The 22,832-nt window shown below is 34.9% G+C and overlaps 1 pseudogene across 1 annotated transcript; it reads left to right on the top strand.

The window, feature by feature from the left end:
* The first annotated feature begins 3,368 nt into the window (after positions 1–3,368).
* On the top strand, positions 3,369–21,439 carry LOC143247687 (phosphoglycerate kinase-like; annotated as a pseudogene). Its single transcript, XR_013026664.1, has 12 exons — positions 3,369–3,623; positions 6,613–6,663; positions 7,835–7,987; positions 9,809–9,953; positions 10,832–10,935; positions 12,407–12,526; positions 13,810–13,924; positions 14,945–15,124; positions 15,400–15,476; positions 15,945–16,045; positions 20,657–20,754; positions 21,091–21,439. The product of XR_013026664.1 is annotated as a phosphoglycerate kinase-like (transcript).
* The last annotated feature ends 1,393 nt before the right edge of the window (positions 21,440–22,832 follow it).

The following is a 22,832-nucleotide window of genomic DNA, read 5'->3' as shown; positions in this document are numbered from 1 at the left end:
TGTGTGTCCTAAGATCTGTTAGGTACCAGGAAAGTTTGAGAGGTGGATAAGATGGTTAACGGGTAGTCTTTGGTAGCTTTAAGTTTGGGTCAGTACATATGAAGAGTAATTGATTAATATTGGTATCAATATGAAACTTTATCAGTTGTAAAGAATAAATAATTGTCCCGTAATGTACTTTTCTCTGTTAATTTTTTTCTTTAAAATGGTCAACTGTTCAGGAAATATAGAGCATGAAAGTCACAAACATCTGACTGTTGCCAGACGTACAGCAGCACTGCCTGTGTTGGGATGGCTTGGGTTGTTCATAAAAAAATAGTGTTTTAAATATATCCTTAAGTCATCATAACTTTACAATGTTTCTTTTTATAACAATATCTACGTGATGACTGAGTGACAATTCCTGGGAATGCCTGTAAATATCATATAAAAAAATTTGAATATTTCTTTTGTCTTTATTACGTGATAAAATCTTAAACAATGGTGAAGACGAAAGACAGAAGACTTTCGAAACGTTGTCCTCTACACTTGTGTCTCCACAACAGCCAGTTGCTAGCCATTCTACAAAGTTTCATCAATGGTGTTAACAAATTTTATTGAGGTCACAGTTTGAAACAGTATTCACGTAATCATTAAAAATCATAATTCTAGTGCAAACAATGTTATTATTACCTCTTGAGGTTAGGCCAATTACAGAAAATGTTGTGTTCTTTTAAAAAACAACTCAAGTACATGGTGAAACGGGAATAATTGACAGATGATAAACAATTAATATTACAGTTGGAATCTCGTTGTATTTAGAACCTAAGTTCAACCTTTAAAGAACTATTACAAAAGGAAATTCAATATAACGTTGGCTGATGTCAATCTTCCATAAAGAATGCAAACAAGATGGCGCTGCTGTGTAGAAATGATCCAACATTTACTTTCTTTTTAGAAAAGTTTTTCTTGTATGTATATATAAAGGTACCTTAATGTTTTGGGTTTCTTTAAAAATTAATATAGTTGCTAAGGCACTATAATAAAACATCCACTGAATCAGTGTTGTAAATTATGTTTGAAGTATGAATGCATAACAACAATGTACTTCACGTTTCGATTAAACATTTCGAATCTTTTATATATTTCTGCAAGTTGTTGATATGTTTACATCGAATACTTTTTCATGTAAACACAAAATACGGAAACACATTTTAAGTTCAACTTAACTAACAATGAGATGGTACAATTAATAACCTTATTATTTTTGTGTTATACATTTCGATCAATAGTCATGATTCTTACACACAACAGCTGATTCTTAACCTGAATTTATTCTGTTTCCCACATTGGGCAAAATACAGATAGATTGTTCTGTGAGGTTTTGTGTTGGAAAAAGCCTGTTTCACCTGCCTACAATTTTTGGCTGTTCTTAACTGTGACTATATAGTTTATATGTTCTAATCCTTCAACTTTGGATAATAATTAATTTGAATACGAAACGTTAATGTCTAGATTTATAATTAATTTTACACTGAGACCTGTTTTGTAATATCAAGAAGCACCACAATTACCAGAAGCGTCGCTAGGTGTTTAAAAAGTTTGTTTTTGAATTTCGCGCAAAGCTACTCGAGGGTTATCTGCTCTAGCCGTCCCTAATTTAGCAGTGTAAGACTAGAGGAAACGCAGCTAGTCATCACCACCCACCGTCAATTCTTGGGCTACTCTTTTACCAACGAAAGGTATGATTGAGCGTCACATTATAACGGCTGAAAGGGCGAGCATATTTAGTGTGACGGGGATTCGAACCCGCAACCCTCGAATGACGAGTCGAACGCCTTAACACGCTTGGCCATGCCGGGCCCGATAAGCTCTTTTCAATTTACAGAAGTTAATAACACAGGCCTGCAAATTTAAACTTCAGAAAAGTTATTTTGGTTTCAATAATGGGTTCTCCATAATTCAGCTACGTTGATTTCGAAAATAACATTCATTTTTTTCTGTTACACAGAGATTTTTTATAAATATGGAATAAAAAAATCCTTACATCAAATTTAAAACAAATATAAGAGAGTATGTTTGGTCGTTCACATAACCTCTTGTTGCCGTAGCGACGAATAAATAATATCGAAATGGAAAAAAATTACATCAAAGTGCACGAACAAACAAATAATATATGAAAATAACACGTCATATGGCCTGTTAAGTGCTTATATACTTGCGGTGTGTTTCTTATGGGTTCTAGAACGACTCGTAAGACTCTCATGCTGCGATTGGTCTAAAGAAAGCTACATCCACTGGTTGTCAAAATGCGACCCGAGTTCAATAAAAATGATTCATTTATGTAAAAGCACATATGACGTTTTGTGAAAAATCTATACGTGATAGAGAAAAATTTATATACTTTTCGGATTCAGCATACCACAATTACTGTAGAACATGTAAACATTTTAAGACAATAAAACCATCGCAGGTCTGAATAACTAAGTTTAAAAACAAGATATATTTGATATTTGCTACAATGGTGTGATATCACTGTGAAATTATTAACGAATACAATTTTGTGGTGATGTAGCTGTGAGTTTCTCCACTAGCTTGGTTGGCAAAATCGCTTGTTGGTTTCTTAGGTTTTCTAATACGATATTCTTTAAGTATATTTTATGTTAAATATTTTAAAACATTTCATAACAGATAAATGTGTTTATTTCGTATTTTAATATTAGTGCACTTTGTTTGTTCGTTTGCTTTTATTTCTCGCAAAGCTACACGAGGGCTATGTGCGCTAGCCGTCCCTAATTTAGCAGTGTAAGACTAAACTCTAGACCCCCAAGGGGTCGCAAAGCCTTGGCAGGGGAGTCACGTAGCCTTGTTAGAAGTAGCTTGGGATAACATTAATTTTATTTCATCAATTACATTTTCATGTCGCGAGTGCAAAAAGGTTGGGAACCCATGGACTAGAGGGAAGGCAGCTAGTCATTACCAAACATGCTCACATTTTTATTTGTGGGGGCATTATAATGTGCGGTCAATCCCACTATTCGGTTGGAAAAGAGTAGTCCAAGAGTTGAGGGTGAGTCGAATCCCCTTGACCATCGAGTGCCTTAACCACCTGGCCATGCCGAGCCCTGCACTTTATGTTAATGGGCTATTTCAAGTTTACTAATTATAAAGTATAAGACTTTGCAAAAACTTTCGAGTGTAACTTACAATTAATCACGAATTAAACATGATAATACTAAAATAATCACTTCAATGTGAGTTGGAACAAATTTTAGTGCCATTACATTGAAAGAAGTGTCATTGCAACATATTTTTTTGTATATAAGGTGAATTATTTAAAAAGGGAACGTGTTTTGAAGGGAACATATTTCTAGAGGGCTCTGATGCTAGAGATCACCACATTTTCTATCGGGTTCGCCTTTAGGAATGTTATCCGTTTTGCTTAACTAATCAACCGGCTTAAAAGTTGTATATCTTGCTTGCACATATAGCGGTTGTTAAGCATTGTATTAAATATCGCAACTTCTTGAAATATAGTTTCCTGAATTTCCGTTTTAAATTATTTCATATAATAATATATTAATGGCGTTAAACAAGCTTGGAATAGATGAAATTAACTTGAAGGGTAAAAGAGTGTTGATTAGGTAAGTAACCAAAGTAGGCTTATCGTATGTTACGTTATAAGGCAAGCGGTAGCGGTACAACCATGAAAAGATGGATCGGGTGGTTGATGGAAATATTTTAAATATCTGTTCGATAGGTCATCAGAATTTTACAATATTAAACACTCTATCCTTTTGTAGCAATATATATTTAAATAACTGAATTACAAGTTCTGGGAAGGTCTAAATGTCATAGCAAATAGTAGGAATTTCTTTGTTGTTGTTTTTTTTCACTATAACTTAGAAACCAAAACAATGCTATAGGTCAGTTTTCATGAGATGAATTAGTTTGAAACAGTATCGTATTTTATAAGTATTATTAATAACTAGTATTCATTTTTTAAAAATCGTAACGCTAGTGTAAATCATGTTATCATTTAACCCTTGAAGATAGCTTTCTTACAGATAGTTGGTGTTCCTTTAGAAAAACTTTAGTAGAGGGTGAAACAGAACTTACAAGTCAGTAAGTAGATAAACAATAAATAATACAGTTGTAACCTTAGAACTTGGTTATAAATACAACCTTCCTATGTCTGTTGAAACACAGCATCAAAAATACAAGCAAGTAATTAAAGAGAAAAATATATATGTAAAAACGACTCGTTTGGGTTGAGAATTTTTTTTTTATGTAGAGGAGAGAACAATGTTTTGACCTTTTTCGGTCATCGTCAGGTTCACAAAGAAAGAAAGGTTTACTGACCGATAGCTGACCACATGTTTGAAGGAGGTTGTGTAACTGAGTGTAGGAATATAGAGGGTGGTGTTAGATGTTGGATTATATTTATTTATACAGATATAAAGGTGTTTCTTTGTATTGGTTTATTTTGAGCTTCAGTTGTTGTATAAGTAAGGCTTCTTTAATTTTGTATTTGTTTATGTTTGTTTCTTTATTTAGTATTTGAGTGTTTTCTATGGTTATGTTGTGTTTATTTGATTTGAAGTGTTTGAAAACGTGTGAAGGTGACATTTTGTGTTCTTTGAATCTGGTTTCCATTTTTCTACTTGTTTCTCCAATATAGAAGTTGTGGCAGTTATCACATTGTATTTTATAAATAATGTTAGTGTGATGTTTGTCAGTGTAGTTTTTACATAGTATAGCTGTATTTACATATATATTTTTTCTCTACAAGTGGGTTTTCTCGTCATCACGAAGTAATTGAAGACATTTTTCTTTAAAGTAAATAAAAGGATGGCTAATATCAATCCATCAAAAACAACATAAACTAATCTGCACGGTATTCATCACATGGAATCGAGTGCCATACTGCAACATTGTGAGGGTTGCCACAAAAGGAAGTAATCAGCAAGTAGTTATCTCTACAAATCACTAGTTAGGCCTCACTTAAAATAATCAGCAAGTAATTATCTCTACAAATCACTAGTTAGGCCTCACTTGAAATAATCAGCAAGTAATTATCTGTACAAATCACTAGTTAGGCCTCACTTGAAATTATCAGCAAGTAAATATCTGTACAAATCACTAGTTAGGCCTCACTTGAAATAATCAGCAAGTAATTATCTGTACAAATCACTAGTTAGGCCTCACTTGAAATAATCAGCAAGTAATTATCTACAAATCACTAGTTAGGTCTCACTTGAAATAATCAGCAAGTAATTATCTCTACAAATCACTAGTTAGGCCTCACTTGAAATACTTTGTATGGTTTTGGTTTCCTTATATTGTATCTTGTAAGGATGGGTTAAAGTCTATTTGTATTTTGAGAAACAAAGGGTAACAAATTACAAAAAAACACAAAAAAGCTGTTCCCCATTATGTCACTCTGTGGGAGGGCCCTAAGTGTACATGTCAGGTTTGGTAACAACTAGTCCAGTGGTGTGCTGGTTATAAACATATTTATGTATGCACTTTGATATAGATTAATGAAAACAGGAAACTAGTGTTTTAAATCCAAAAATGGAATAGATCTGTCCAGACATTTTTTTTGTTTTTAACCACCCCATTCTAAATGTTTGTTAAAAGAGAAAGTTACAGTTTTTTAAATGTAACATTCTTCAAACAGCATGTAACTATTAGTTGGTAACAGTAGCTACCAGTAACAAATACCTTCATTACTTTTGATCACACACGCCTGCACACTGAAGCTTACCAATTTAAACGGTCTGGACTCGCTACTTGATTTGCTTGTACGGGTCCACAATTCCGTATCTGAAGTTCCAAAAACCGAACTTGTTTTTGTGGAATGTCAGTATAACAGCTGCCCAACTCCACACCCACGTCACTTGGGTGTGATGTCGTGGCATGGCCCAGCTGCCCAGCAGTCTGACAGTTGTGTCTCAGCACTCCTAGTGGTCACATGAGTGCCTGCTGTTCACTGATATTTTTTCCTTGCTTTTTATTTTGTGATTTTGTGTTTAATGTCACTGTGGAGATGATTATGGGGTGCTGTCCTGGACCCCACTGGGGTGATACATTTGTTCTAAAATCCAAAAAATTCCAAATTCTGAAATACAACTGGCCCCAAGGGTTTGGGAAAAGGGATTGTGGAACTGTATTCACATTTATTGGAATTTCCTGTTACTAACCATACTCAGCAATGTGACAAATTTGGGGATACACTGAATATAATATTTGTTCTTGTTTTTAAGGAAAATTCTCAGTTTAAAAACCAAAAAATCTTGGACTTTAACAGTGATGATGTACGAAACACTGTTAAAATGACGTACGGAACACTTTTTTTCTTTCTCTCCACCATTTCTGGTAGTTTCTGTCAGGTAACTGCAAAATGAAAGTTTTCAGAACCCAAGAACTAAATATAAAAGTCAAACAAGTTTATGATAAACTCATTAAAGTTGGGAAGAAACTGATTGCTGTATCTGTTCAGTAGGCTTAAAAAACTTCTTGGTCAGTATTTCAATGATTAAAAAACAACCAATTGTGAGTAGTTGTGTAAGTGAACAGCAATATTTGAACTTACAAGTGAAAAATTTATTTATTAACTTGTTCTTCTAGGGTTGATTTCAATGTTCCATTGAAAGACGGGAAAATTACAAACAATCAAAGGTATGGAAATATGAAAACTGTTTTTCTGTTTCTCTCTTTTATGTATAGATAGATCAAGTTAGCAAGCCAGAAATATATGCTAGTTATGTAGTTGACTTTTCGTTTAAAAAGTAACTGAGAATTCTTTAGTTCTGTTTTTCTTTTCTGCTTCCTTTGTTTATACATAAAGTAAGTTTTTAAACAGTAATGATACACTTATATCTGTAGATATCAGATCAATATTCCTAAAGGTATCTGTTGATATGGTTATAATTTGTTTTAAAGACAACTGTGTGTAAACGGAGAACCAGTCGTCAAAAGTTTAGACATGTTAAATTTAACAAAAAAACTTGGATCATATTATTAGATTTAAAATACATAAAGAGACCAAAGGTCTAGCTGTGGGTTTCCCATTATCTCCTTTGTTGTTTAATCACTATCTGGATAGGTTTGAAACTAATGCTTTACAGAATGCTAAACTTGAAATATGGGTTAAGCATGTTGGTGACAGGTCCATGGTGGGTTAAGCATGTTGATGACAGGTCCATGGTGGGTTAAGCATGTTGGTGACAGGTCCATGGTGGGTTAAGCATGTTGGTGACAGGTCCATGGTGTAGCAGCACAGTAAGGATAATCAGCTGAAAATGTAAATTTTACCTGACACCTGGTGGGAAAAGTTATTTTGGCTCAACCAAATAATATAAGTGATAGAAGCCATTGAAATATCGAAACACAGAATAAACAACTTGATCTTAATGAGTATTAAGGGTTACGAACTGTAAAGTTTGTGTATGGTGTGATCTGTTGTTTATTTGTGGATTTTAATATTTGTAAATACATACACAAGTTGTTTCAACTTTAACCCACTAAATATTATTCAGGTTTGTTTAATCTAAAAGTAAACTTTTAATTAACTCTGACAATTTAATATTTTTTAAAAATAAAAATAACATTATATTGTTTTGAGGATATTTTAGGCAACATAAATATTATAGTTTTTATTTTCTGAAAAACACCTGCAACATACAAGATCCAGCATTTAGGGCCAAGAACAGTTCATTAAAGGCAAAACTCTAGCATGACAAATTGTTTAAAGAGAAAACAGAAAGTTTGTTTTTGTAATTACTTTCAATCTAACGGTATGAAACGTGACGCAATTGTAATTCTAAAACGTTTTTATGTACACATGTAGAATTGTTGCAGCTTTGGACACCATCAAACATGCTTTAAGTCAAGGAGCTAAGTCTGTAGTTCTCATGAGCCACCTGGGTCGTCCTGATGGTCGGCGTATAGAAAAATATTCTCTCAAACCTGTATCTGAGGAGCTAAAAATGTTACTCGGAAGGTAAGCACGTGGAGTATAATAAAACTAATATTTTGTTTCCAATAATAATAATAAATATTGCTACATCTCAGATTGTGAAGACAAAACTTACCATGCTAGTTGGAAACTGGATATTGCTTGTGATGTAAAACTTTGCTTCTTCTTTGAAGTAATTGGGTGTGCACTGGTGTTTAGCATGATTCACATCCCATTAGTAGTTTCTTGTTAAACATTTGGTGGTATTGACCAGTTGCTTTCTTTCTAGTCCCAGAACAAAATTAGGGTTTGTCAGTGCTGATAGCCCTAATGTATCTTACAAATGAACATGCAAAACAAGTGTCTCTTATCTTGTTCAATTTATTAATGGATAATTACTTTATGTGACTATAAGTGTATTTAATACAAGGCATATGAGAGTAGCTTTTTCAATACTTACAGGCATCATGGTGAGGATGGACTATTTCACAATTTCACTTACGTCAGAAAAGTTTGGCTAATTTCTTTTTATATGACTCAGAGAATTGTTTGTTAGCAGGGTTCTTGGTAACCTAGGTTAGTTCCCATGTGAATTTGTGGGTTCACGAACGAAGGTTCTCTCTCATGTTTGCATTTAAATATGGAATATTTTATTTATGTATGTTCAAAACGTGTGTTGATTTAACTATCCTAATGTTACTGACATTAAAATAAGGGGTGATATCAAACATGTATGTTTTGTAGTTGATATTAGGTAAAACTGTATAATAAAAATTACAGTTGTGATCTGTGTACACAATATCATGATCACATAACTATCACTGAAATGACAAAGTGCTGTGAGATTGATTTGAACATTGGTGGATGAGCTGTCATGTAAGTGACCTATTGATTGGTCAATTCTTATTGGTCCAGCCTATCAAGTAACTTGTTTGTGAGGTAGTCAGTAATTTATCATTAGTAGTCACTTGTGGCACCTAATGAAAGTGAACAGTAATGGTAACCAGCCTGATTATCACAATAAATGAGGCCTACTCTGGCCTTCCTAGGAGTCCTTTAGTCTTAACTTATCCTTTTAATATTTTAATGCCTTGCAGCTTTCAAGGTTTTTAAAAGTTCAGATTTCTCTGAGGATTGATGCCATATGTTTTCATAACTTTGGTTTGTTCCAAGCTACACCTGTGCCTTTACAGCTTTGTATTCATTTTATTTATGTTGACACAAAACTGGTAGTGCTAAACTGGTTTTGGTGACTTGACAAATGCACAGTTCTGCTGATGCAAATAAAGTGAAAAAAAAAGCTTTCTGGTTGAAGTTAACAAAAAAAAAAGGAACTTCATTGGTTAACGTTGGTTAAAGAAATGAAAAACAATTATTATGAAGCGTAAAGTAATAAATAAATAAAGCTGTATGTTTTTATTATTTGAAGTATTTGGTACATGGAATACCTTTTCTCTTGTTCCAAGTATTTAAATAAAAGATACTCGTGTCTTTTCCTGGTGTCTTGTTTGTGTTTTTAAAAACCATTTCTGAATATGTTTACCAAGAAAATAACTGTTTTTCACAAATCTGTGCACCTTTCAGTACTTAAATATTGAACTGTTACTTCTCTTTAAAACAACTTTGTAATGTAAGAAAACAGTGCCAATATGTATTTATTACACAAAAAGTAATGTAATCAGTAGTGGGAGTAATATATATACAGTAACTTATGTAAAAACTTGCATATTTTAATGTTTCTAGAATACAGCAATAAATTAATAGTTTTGTCCACGATCAGTGGATTCTTTGCTGAAATTTGATGTCCTTTTTTAGAAGGTTTAAAATGTAATTTTCTTCAGCGGTGTTGACTTGTCTTCGTTACAGAGAAATTACTTTTCTGTCTGATTGTGTTGGTCCAGAAGTGGAAGACGCGTGTCAAGATCCACCAGAGGGATCTGTGATCCTTCTAGAAAACTTAAGGTTTCATGTTGAAGAAGAAGGTAAAGGACTTGATGCTGAGGGACAAAAGGTATTGGATGCTTTGAGTTACTGGTCTTTTATTGGATCTTGTGGTGTTAAATATTCCTGATTCACAAAAACAACATATAATGAGGGTAAAAGTAATTTCAATATTATTTTCACATTCAAAATCTTGTAAAATAGCCAGTAACAGGAAAATTGTCTTGGTTGAAATAAACAAATATTCTTGAACAAAGAACTAAAGACGGAGCCTGGGCCATCTTTTATGTGGAGATACCATGCTCTATTGTGTGGGTTTATTACATGACCTTTAAACCTGTAATTTTTTAAATAACATCTTTTTGAACATTACCTTCTAATATAAACATGTGAAGTAAACATTGTGCTGAGATTTTACATGAAACAAAATGCTATTGGGACAAAAGTTAATTATGATAAATCTATTATTTTTGTCTCATCACTGTATAGGAGTTTTGTATCTAGTGTGTTAAGATAATATCAATAGTTTGATGATGAAATAGATTTTTAGATTACTGTATAGGTGTGAACCTAAAATCATGATATTACAATGTCTATCTAGGTGAAATTACTGTATAGGTGTGAACCTAAAGTCATGATATTACAATGTCTGTATCTAGGTGAAATTACTGTATAGGTGTGAACCTAAAGTCATGATATTACAATGTCTGTATCTAGGTGAAATTACTGTATAGGTGTGAACCTGAAGTCATGATATTACAATGTCTGTATCTAGGTGAAATTACTGTATAGGTGTGAACCTAAAATCATGATATTACAATGTCTATCTAGGTGAAATTTACTGTATAGGTGTGAACCTAAAATCACGATATTACAATATCTGTATCTAGGTGAAATTGCTGTATAGGTGTGAACCTAAAATCATGATATTACAATGTCTGTATCTAGGTGAAAGCAAGTCCAGAAGCTGTTGCCACATTCCGTGGTTCCCTGACCAAACTTGGAGATGTTTATGTTAACGATGCTTTTGGTACTGCCCATCGAGCCCACAGGTATAAAGTGTAAAGAATACAACTTTAATTTGTTGTAACTTCATTATTAAAAAGTAATTTGCTTAATTGGATATCTGCTGATTATTTGTTTATATTTTTACCTCTGTTTTTGGCAGGATCTAGCATACTGTGGGTTTGTTTTTAAATTGGTGTTTCCACAAAATTAAGACTAAAGTATTAAAAGTTAATTTTTAAAAAACTTTAACAAACAAGTCTAGCTTTTTGATTACCAGTAGCTTTTGTCACATACTGAGAGTTGTGACAACCATAGTCGAGGTGGAACAGATTGTATCACGACTACACGTCAATATTGTTAATCATTCTGTACATTATTGTGATAGGTATAGAACAGTCCTTTTTAATGCAAAATATTCATGCACACAGGTTGATTTTAAAAAAAAGGGGTTATCCCTTAATTGTATTTGAAAACAAAGGAGTCTGGATCAAATTCAAGAAACAATAAATGAATTATTTCTGTGAAACTTTATTTCCAGTAATGGATGGTCAAGATGTTTTGTTTTTCATTCAAAATGGATTGAAAATGTAAGTGAAACAATATTGAGAACTTTCCTGTGTAAAGTCTCAGACAGTCAGAGTAGGTAACGCTGAACATTGCTATCGGATCCTTCTTTGGCATGTTCATTAACTTTATAGAAATTGCTCTCAATAAATAGGGTCCGGCGTGGCCAAGTGGTTAAAGCATTCAACTTGTATTCTGAGGGTCGAGAGTTTGAATCCCCATCACCCCAAACATGCTCGCCATTTCAGCTGTAAGGTTGTTATATAGTGATAGTTGATCCCACTATTTGTTGGCAAAAGAGTAGCCCAAGAGTTGACGGTAGGTGGCGATGACTAGCTGCCTTTCCTCTTATCTTACACTGCCAAATTAGAGACAGCCAGCACAGATAGCCCTTGAGTAGCTTTGTGCAAATTTAAAATCAAACCAAATCAAACCCAATAAATAGACTTTCTCATTAATTTTGTCCCTTGGGATGCAGCTATTGTAATAGTGTAATTATCTGACGTTTTTAAATTTATTACAGTTTATTTGATTTTAATAACATTTGCCTCTATTATTACAGATAAAAACCAGTTGTTAGACTTGAAATATTTCCAAAATTCTAAATGAAAAAAAAACTCAAAGCTGGAGTTGTATGTTAAAATCCAGAAAAGAAAAATACATTGTGGTTGCATTACCTGTTGTGTTGGATTCCTTTTGTGTAACTATAAACTTATCCATCTGTTTTGGTTAACAAAAAACAATTTTTTTTTCAGAACATCTAATGAAATATCTACTGGTACAATGAAACTTATAAATAACATTTGTGTATGTTATTTTCAACACTTACAGAGGTGATATTTTAGTATAACATATTTATTTGATGATTTGGAATTAAAAACTTCCTTGAAAGTTTTGTTTGTTACAACAGATAATAACTGGTGATGTTGACAGTTTTATAATTATCTCTAGCTCCATGGTAGGTGTGGAACACTCACAGAGGGCAGCAGGATTCTTGCTGAAGAAAGAATTAACTTATTTTGCAAAAGCTTTGGAAAGCCCGGAAAGACCTTTCCTAGCTATTCTAGGCGGGTATGTGACTTTCTTTTTCAGTTATTCAGAAAGCATGCTACTGCTAAGTGTCAGAGTTGTCAAAAGATTTATTACATTGAAAAGGATTTCTCTAACAAATGATGTTTGGAGATTAAACCCTGAAGAAATTTTACAAATTAAACAGATATAAAACTGACCCACAATACACACATATCAAACAAACATGGATGAGAATTTTTGTTTACATGCTGTTGAACTCTTCAAATTTCTATATGGTATAGCTAACAATAAATTGAGGGAAAATACAATTTTTAATACCAAAATCTTAACAAAACCAGCAAATATGAATTAATGGGTACATGTTCTAATTTTGTAAGAACTAAAAGGTAAGATCACTGATGTCGAGAAAACCCTCTTGTAGAGAAAAATATTTATGTAAAAACGGCTCGTTTGGGTTGAGAGAATTTTTTACGTAGAGGAGCAAATAACGTTTCGACCTTCTTTGATCATCGTCAGGTTCACAATAACCGTAGAAGGTCGAAACATTGTTCGCTCCTCTACATAAAAAATTTTCTTAACCCAAACAAGCCATTTTACATAAATAAAAGGTGAGATGTTTTTTGCAAGCAGATCATAAAATACTGTATTGAATGTCTTAGTTAGGTCAGAGAATGTTGTTTTCCAATTCGGATTATTTAGCAGGAAAGTGCATTAGGGCTTTTAACAAAATTCTTACTGTGAATGCACGAGTAACAAAAAATAACAAATATAACTTATGGAAACTGACAAGATAAGAACTGTTTAGACAGGCTGCCCAATGCTTTGGATTTAGATGGCCTGTTCATAATTAGACAACATCTGGTCTAGTTGGCTGAAAAATTCAGAGAAAAAAAAACCACAATTGGTGGTATGTGAAGTGTAGATTTCTGTCATCATGTTTAACTGAGAGACAGATGTTAAGATAAAATTACCATATACATACAGAACTTTGAATGTGGCCTCTGTTAAATCAAAAATATTATTTGATGGTACAACTTGGAGACTTGTATAAAGTGACTTGTCTGTTATAACAGAAGTAATTGCTCAGTAACTCAGAAACCTCATTGTAGCAGTGTAGTCTATTAAGGTAAATTTAACCTAATATTAAAATTATTGTGAATTTAAAGAAAAAAATGATTTATTCTTGCTTTAACCAATTGCATTGTAAACATTTTCTAAGCTATTGGTGCATGACATGTCTTGTGGTCCTTTATTTGTTTATGTACATATATACACACCAGTAGGTTTCTTTTAGCTGTTATGATAATTAATTCTTCAAACAGAGCCAAGGTCAAGGATAAGATACAGCTAATTGAAAACATGTTGGATAAAGTTGATGAGATGATCATTGGAGGAGGTATGGCTTTTACCTTCTTAAAGCAACTGCATGGAATGGAGGTGAGATTGATGGAATATGTGACGATTTTCAAACCTTTCATAGTTTAATGTTTTAATACCAAACAGTCGTAACCTTAAGATGATGCATAACCCGAGTTGAAGGAAAAGTCCTTATTTACAAGTTACAACAGAATTCAGAAGTTTCTTTTTCTCTCCTTCTAGTTTTCAGCAAAAACAAATGAAACTGTTAGCTTCTTGTATGTTTCTAACAATCCATGTCTTCTTTCATGACCATCAGACCTTCCTAGGTTATGCTATTAACCCTTCTAAATGTTTCTAATAATTACCATTTCCAATTTTTTCATCTTGCCATGTCAACTCAACTTTTTCTCTCTTTAATCAGTATAATAACATGCTTGTTTGTGTGTCTCTTATGGCAGTGCTGTTTGTGCATTATTGTGACAGACAAAAACCAACTGTTATTATAATAGACTAGCACAGACCTGTAAGGGATTTATTCTAAGATTTGTGTCTCTACTACAGCATTGCTTCTTTAAATACATTATTTATAGAATACAAAAGAAATCGAATCACAGTCACTAAAATTTTGTCCTGCATTAAGAATCTTGTGAAGTCATTGTGTCCGTTATGGAAAATTAAAAGTTGAGATGGTTTTCCATTTATATACTCAAATATTAGTTTAGTGTTACATGTACTTGAGTTTAACAAGCAAAGTTAGCTTTTATCATGACAGTAAAGGGAATATCACAAACTCAGTGTTTAAGTCTGACATGGTAACAATAAGGTTATATAATATCTTTGCATTAAACTAGGATCTAAGAATACCTTATTCAAGTGAAACAATTTAACATGTTCTATTTTCATGATATTAGCTGTTTAATTATTATTAGTTTGAGTTCAGTTTCTAAAAACGGTTTTTAATTGTAACTTATGTTACTGCACAAAAATTGAGTATTTTGGTCAAAGTTCTGTGTTGTTGTTATGGACACGTGGCAGCATTTGTATACTGGTTTGTTTTTTTGTTTTTTTACAACCAGTTTTTTCTGTTCTATATTTAAGATTGGGAACTCATTGTACGATGAAGAGGGTGCAGGAATTGTGGGAAAACTTATGGAAAAAGCTAAACAAAACTGTGTTCAGATTCATCTGCCTGTAGACTTCGTCATTGCCGACAAGTTTGATGAAGCTGCTGCCACTGGAACAGCTACTGTGGATTCTGGTATTCCTGCAGGATGGATGGTATGTTTTACAGACACTAGAAACTAAGTGCCAGTGTAGCATTGGTATTACTACCTTATAGTGTCCATCAAACAATGGACGTAAATGTAGACACACACAACTTCATTCTGCTTTTCACTACATAGAACTGTTACAAATCTTGAGCTAACCTTAAGTTTGTGTACCTTTTAATATGTTTATTTACAAAATTATCTAACAGTTAATTTAAAGTGTTGGGACAATTAAAAACCAAGTGAAAACTTGTAATTTTGCATAATTGTTTTCTTTAACTTTAGGGTCTTGACTGTGGAGACAAAAGTGTTGCAAAGTTTTGTGAGGCAGTTCAGAGAGCCAAAACCATTGTATGGAATGGGTGAGTTACACAGCTAGTGTTGGTTACCCTCATTAAAACTATAACAGAAGCAATGAGTTGTTAGCACTATGTGTAATTTGATTCTTTTTCTTCTATCTGACATTTTCATTAGTTTAAACAGATATTGAGTAGAATTTCAGCCCTTCTTGACTGGTCTTTTTAACATAAAAACAATAATTCAAGCTCAGTGAATGTCTTTCTGGTGCAATAGATATCTGTTTATCGCCAGAGGGTCTTAATAAGGGGTGTCATTGTTTGTGTTTAAGATATATAATTAGAACTGTACTTTAACTATTTGGTTTTAAGAATATTACATAAATGTTCCTCTAACACTTAAGTTGTAGCATATCTTACCAATGCTCTTAGGTCAGCCTGAGAGGGAAAGTGAGTGTATTATCATTGGTAATACTGTGTTTCAATGCTATGGTTTTAGATGTAGATAGTATTCATTATATTTTTTAAATTCAGGCCCGTAGGTGTCTTTGAATGGGAAAACTATGCCAAAGGTACTAAAGCTGTTATGGATGAAGTTGTAGCAGTAACACAGAAAGGAGTTACAACTATTATTGGTGAGTTAAAACATTTATTAAGTTCTGATATACTAATCTGTGGTCTGTACGGTTTTAAACTCACTATATGGAAAAAGAAATGTTTCTTCCACTAACGTTACCCCTCAGTGTGGATTCCTGGATGTGGCAAGGGGACCTCCCAGGGAAGGTTCTGTTCTTTCAGTTTACCTCCTCTGGGATGTAAACATCCACTCCTGTGTTTGCTCTGTGTGGTGGCCCATGGAGGAGAGGAGAGGATTCTGATGGTTGAGGGGTCCAACCCTAACACACCACTTGGGCTAAGGTCAACCAAGTACCAGTGTTGAATGTTGTAGACATTGTATCTGTTGCTGGTGTTTGGGTATAGTGCTCATAAAACCCTGTGTTGCTGCAGTGAGTCCCCTTGTAGGACTCCATGGTGGGTGGGGTCAGCGGGCACCAAAATTTGTTTTTCCTAGGGATCCTCCAACTAAAACCTTGAATAAAATGGTGAAAACACAGTCTATAGGTAAACGATGTGTTGAAGACTCTGAGCAGCAATCTTCAACATCTCTAACACCTGTTGCACCTCATTTTCTTATACTACATTCTCTTTTAGACAAACATTTAGGGCAAATGTCTCTTTTTTTATTTAGACTGGACTGGAGGGACTTGCTGGCTCTCCAAAGTCAGTCAGAGAGCTTTGCTCTGGTAACATATTGCTGGAACCATCCATATGTAAAGACAGTGAACTCCTCTTCCAATCAAAGGTGATTGTGGATATACCTATTGAGTTTACACTTCATGCTGCTTTGAATTCATCATGAGGAGTTATTGTTGAGATGGATTTGAAGAACATTCCCAAGTCAGAGATTCTCACTGGTTTCTCACTCAAGGAGTTTCTACAGTGATGTGTATCTCCACTTGCAACGATAGTTACTTTGCCGACCAATGTCCACCTGCCACTGTCAAGGCAGGTCCACCTGCTACCATCAAGGCAGATTAGCTGTACATTTCAAACCCTCTACAATGTTTCCAGTGTCTGCAATGTTTCTCAAAGACATCATGTTGTGCTTCCCTGACATGCGTGCGTTATGGGGGCAAGGACCATGATGTTTATGAGAGTGAAATGGACCCACATTGTGTCGATTGCATATGGCTCTCAACTGTCCTACTTTCATTCTTGCCTTAAATGGTTGGAAGAAAAAAAGGTGCAGCATTTGAAAACGATTCATAACATTACTTATCCTGAGGCTCGAAAGTTGCTGTCCATTACTTCATCTCTGACATATGCTGCTGTACTTCGTTTCACAACTACAGTGGGAGTGCAGAAAGATGTCTCTGTGTCTCCAAGATAATTGTTCTCTAAACAAATGAAAAGCCTTTTGACCTTCATGGTAAAAAAAAAAGTTGAATCAACTTCTACACCCATCTCTGTCCCTTACATACATCCAACAAATCCTAAGATCCACATCCTCTGGTACATCTTCTCCCACCCCAAAATGCAAAACGATCATTTGTTCATGTCCTCTGGCAACAGCAAAGACCTGCCCATTCAATTCAGGGCAGGATTCACGGAGGTTGAATAACCTCCCTCGAATAAAGTCAGTAAAGAAAAAAGACGTAGTCATAAAGAGAAGGGTTCTCCACCCAATCTGCCTACACATAAATAAAAATGGCCACCTTGATACAATGGAACTGTCAAGATTTGAATTCTAATCTTGATGGCAGGAAGATGCTGATTGCTTCTTTCCATCCTGTTTGTCTTTCCTTATAGGACACATTACTGAAAGAGGCCTGTACAGACAGGTTTCAGCAGTTTTCTTTGCACAGTAATGACAGGCTCCATGGAGGGGTGGCACCGTTGATTGATCAGCATATGCCCACCCTTGGAGGCCGGAGCCATCCGTGTTTCCTTGGGTTGTACCATCACTGTTTGTTCTTTTCACCTATTGCCTGCAGAGATCTATGATCGATCAGACCTTGCTGTTCTCAGTGAACAGTTGCCATCTCCCTTTTAAATCCTGGGGGACTTTAATGGACATTATCCCCTGGGGTCGTTCTGTAGAGTGTATGCTTTCTGATCTCAACCTTTCTCTTTTCAATACTGGTTATTATACTTATTTCCACGCCCCTAGTCAGTCCTTTACTGTTATTGATCTCTGTTTGTTCCCCTTCACTATTCTCCCAGTTTTCTTGGAGGGTTAACAATAATCCATTTTCCTACAATTTTGAGAGAGATGGGCCGTGGTCGATGCCACCTGATCAAGCAAACTGGCCCTCTTTCACTGCTCTTGTAAAACTTGATCCTGCCACTATGTGGTAGCATTAAATGACTGTATTATACAGGCAGCTGCTGAGTGTATTCCTATAACCTCAACAAGTTTTCCACAATATCCATGTCTGTGGTGGAATCCTGCCTGCCACGTGGCACGGAAGGCTCAAAAACGGACCTGGGATACTTTCTGTAGATATCCTACATTGTTAAACCTCATTGCTTTCCAGCAGGCCCATGCACATGGTCGGTGGGTAAGACGTCAAAGCCAGAACGAATCTTGGATTAAATTCAAAACCAGCATATCTTCTACCACCAGTTCCAAAGTCATATGGGTCAAGATCCAAAAGGTCAGTGGGCAATATAATTCTCTCCTCTCAATCTTGCTCTCTGATGGCCAGTAAGTAGCTGATACCTGGAGCATTGCCAATACTGTAGGTGAAAGCTTTTGCCAGATATCTAGCAATTCTGCTTCATCATTCACCTTCTTAGCCATCAAGACTTGGGCAGAGAAATTTCCTGTTGAGCTGATTCTCTCTATGACTATAATCACCACTTTACACTGGTGTAACTCAAACTGGACTTTCATCGGTCGGACCTGATGATGTACACTACGAGATGTTGTACCATCTCTCTCCTGCTTCTCTTGCTATTCTTCCGATTATTTTTTACCAGATATCTGGCAGGAGAATGTTTTCCTGGTGCTGGGCTGTTGTCTTACCTTTCTCTAAGCCTGGGAAGGATTCCAAGATTCCTTCAAACTACTGTCCAAGTGCTGTGATGAGCTGTCTCTGTAAGACTTAAGAGAGGAGGGTTAATGTTAATCTTGTTTGGTTCCTCGAATCAAACAATCTCCTCCAATGACAGTGCTTCACCATGGCCCACCTGACTCTACTTGAAATGTCAATCCGAGATCCCTTTTCCAAATGACAGCATCTTTTATCAATATTCTTTGATGTTGAGAAGGCTTATGACACAACATGGAGATATGGTATTTTGCAAGACCTCCATTTATATTGGTTACATGGTCATTTGCCAGTTTTATTAAACTTTTTAATGGACAGGTGATTCCAAGTTTGTGTGAGTTTGACACTTTCTTGTACTTTTCTACAGCAACTTGTCGTTCCTCAGCACTGGTTTGAAAATGAGATATAGAGTGGCAGCTACAGTCTGCCCTCAATTGTTTACTGAAGTAGGCCATAGCAAATGGCTTTGACTTCTCTCTAAAACCATTTGCTTGCACTTTTGCCAACAAGGGCGTATTCACCCTGATCTTGAATTCCGTATCGATGAAGTTGTGCTGCTTGTTGTCCCTGAGACAAAGTTCTTGGGATTTATCTTTGCCCGTAAGCTGACCTTTATACCACACAGCAAGCAGCAATGAGTCAAATGTAGAAGAACACTGAACATTTTCTGTGTTTTTTCTTCCACCACTTGTGGAGCAGCTCAGTGCTCTATGCTAAAGATATATCATGCTCTTTTTCAATCAAAACTCAACTATGGATCTATGGCTCTGCCAGAACCTCGACCTTAAAGATGCTGGACCCCATTCATCATCAAGAACTTTGGCTCTCCACTGGGGCTTTCTGCACCTTCCCAGTTCAGAACTTATACATGGAGTCTTATGCACCTTCGCCATTTGCACCTGTCTTTACTACATGCTTCAAAACTTCATTCCTTACCAAGCATCCCACCTGGGGTTGTGTTTTCCTTCCTCAGTGAGCCTTACTTTTTCAGAACAGATGATCTGCCTTCATATCCAGGTGCAGTTCGATGTAGTGGGTCTGTCCTTGGATAACATTGCAGTATCCACTGGTCAGCCCATCCTACCATGGCTTCTTACAGTCCCCAAATGTGACCCCTCTTTAAGTCATCTGAAAGTCCTTTACAACTTGTATTACTGTAGTTTCTCTTACCATTGTAGACTAGATGTAAACATTTGTTTTATTTTACCTTGATTTCCTTTAATTTCATCTTACCAGATGTTACATAGCCAAGTTCCTTTGTGCCATCAAATACCAAATCAACCACTTGTTAACATTACAGCTACACAACAACTATCACCTTTCCTGTACACCTGGTTTGTTTTGTCCTCTTCTAAAATCACTAAATTTTAGCTGTAACTGTGACTTTCTTGTTTTACGTGTGGTTCCAAATATATGGTGCACACGAAAAAATATAAAGAGCTAGTCTGGTCGTTTGTGTCCACCAACTTGGTATGCTGTAATCAGAAACAAATTGTTGAAATGTTTAAAGTTACTTTACTAGTAAACAACATTGTTAACTTGGATTGACAGATTGGAAAAGAGCAATAAATGTTACAGAAGGAGGCTGAAGCTTTTCTGAGTTACTATTACATTATGAACTTTATTTCTTAGGTGGTGGTGACACAGCCACCTGCTGTGCTAAGTGGAAAACTGAAGATAAAGTGAGCCATGTCAGTACAGGGGTGGAGCTAGTTTAGAACTTCTTGAAGGTAAGGGTTGAGAAAGATGAGAACAGTAAATTATTGGTATCTTTTTTTCAGAAAACGTCTGGAAAATTGTTTTAAATATAGAATACTACCACATTTTACAACCTGCTTACCACAAATGAGCCCCGTATTTTTTGTATTTAAACTATGTGGTTCACCATTATTATAGAATCAATATTGCATACGACTCTTACCATATGTTTTGATATCTTTAAATGATGAATTAATTTTTGCTGAGAGCAATGATTTTAAAGAATAAACCAGATTAACATCCTTTGATGCAGATAGAACTGGGAGGTGTTCAGAGAACAACTTTACCCGTTTTATATTTCTTTTTAGGTAAAACACTACCTGGTGTGGCTGCCCTCTCTGATCCAGCATGAGGATCAGGACAGATGATGCTGTCTTCATATTGTTTCTTTTCTGTGCAACTTGCTAGTGGAAAGTTTAACACCAAAGCTTGAAATTCACACATGCTTGGCTAAAAGTTACTGTTAGCTTGCTGATTCCTGCTGCACAAACTGTCCACTTTGTGCTCATGAGTGACATTTTATCTTGTGTTCCATAGTGGATTGCTTTTTTCCAACTCTTTAGTCTTAATAAGTGGAATGTTACCATTTACTGTTTAAAATTAAATTGGAAAATGTGTATATTGAATGAAGAATATACTTATAGCTACTTCTCTAAATACAATTAGTTCTTTCAAAAGTGAAAACTACAACTGTAGTTACACATTTCTGACAAAGTTTACCATAAGCTCCAACAGTAACGAACGTACTTTCACCAAATACAGTATACAAGTATGTTGATTTGTAATACAGACCAGAATCTGAGTTATTATCTTAAGATTTATTTTCGTAATCATTTCCATATATTTGGTTTTTAAGTAGTCTGTCTTTTATTGCTTAAGTCAGAGATTGTTTCTCTATTCGCGTTACCTGAAAATGAACTGCAGGCCATCTTGTGGATAATAAAGTATTATGCATTTTTCTCTTTCAAGAACTATTAACTTCCAATACCCGGTAGTTAGAACTGGAGTACGGAAACGAGTTATTCCATTTTTAAAGATTAGTTCTCTCAGTTGCCAATAGGTGGCTTTAGTTATCGGTATAACTTTTTAAACAAGTAACAGGACTTGTATTTAGACTTCTTTATCATGCAGTTTTAAAGTTCCAAGTTTTGTTATTGTTTAGTAATACGTACAGAATAAACAGAACTGTGTTTGTAAGTGTTTATTGTCTTTAATTAGACAACATTTAAGAAATATATGAATCTCACATAATGAAATGACGTTCCATATGAACATATATTAACGTACTTAAAGTTATCACTGATACTGTATGCGACATACAGGCTTTTGGACCATGCAATTGCGGTCACGAGTTCACATCTTTAAGTTATACTATGACTTGAACTTCACTCTTCCTTCAGCAAGAGTCCATCTTTAGTTTCTCACTTCTAAGTAAGTGTACACACTAAATTTGCTAAGATTTTACTGGTTTTTTACTGGTTGTTTCAATCGGAACTTATTACTATTTAACATTTGAAAAACGTTGGACTACAGAGTTTTTATTTTGTAATTCAGTTAACTAGTGAAAAGTTTCATCCAGAAGCGAGCGTCAATTCCAAATTTCATGTCTAAGAACATAAAACAAGTTAGAGTGAAACATGGACACTATCTTTGGTTTAATAACACGAGAACGTTGAAGTGTCTACATCAAATATATACGGGTTGTGCAACTTTACGCTGATACAGCGGTAAGTCTACGTACTTGCAACGCTAAAATCAGGGGTTCGATTCCCCGCGGTAGACTCGACAGATAGCCCGATGTGGCTTTGCTACAAGAAAACACACACGTGGAAGGTACTATAGCCTTTGTTGAAAGAGTATTCCATGACAGGTTATATTCATACCCTTAGTTTTACAGATAAAGTTAAACCACAGAATTTAAAAAATTCTAAACTTTATCTATTGGCGTCACGAGAAAATATCGAATCATTCTTATATCTGAAATGATCCATCTTGTAGTTTTATGTGCTATTATTGTACTTTGAAAGGAACAGTCCCTATTGGCGGTCAA

This window comes from Tachypleus tridentatus, chromosome 3 (genome assembly GCF_004210375.1).
Source record: "Tachypleus tridentatus isolate NWPU-2018 chromosome 3, ASM421037v1, whole genome shotgun sequence".
NCBI lineage: Eukaryota > Metazoa > Arthropoda > Merostomata > Xiphosura > Limulidae > Tachypleus > Tachypleus tridentatus.
Note: the sequence above shows the minus strand (reverse complement) of the source record. Positions and strands in the feature narration are given on the sequence as shown.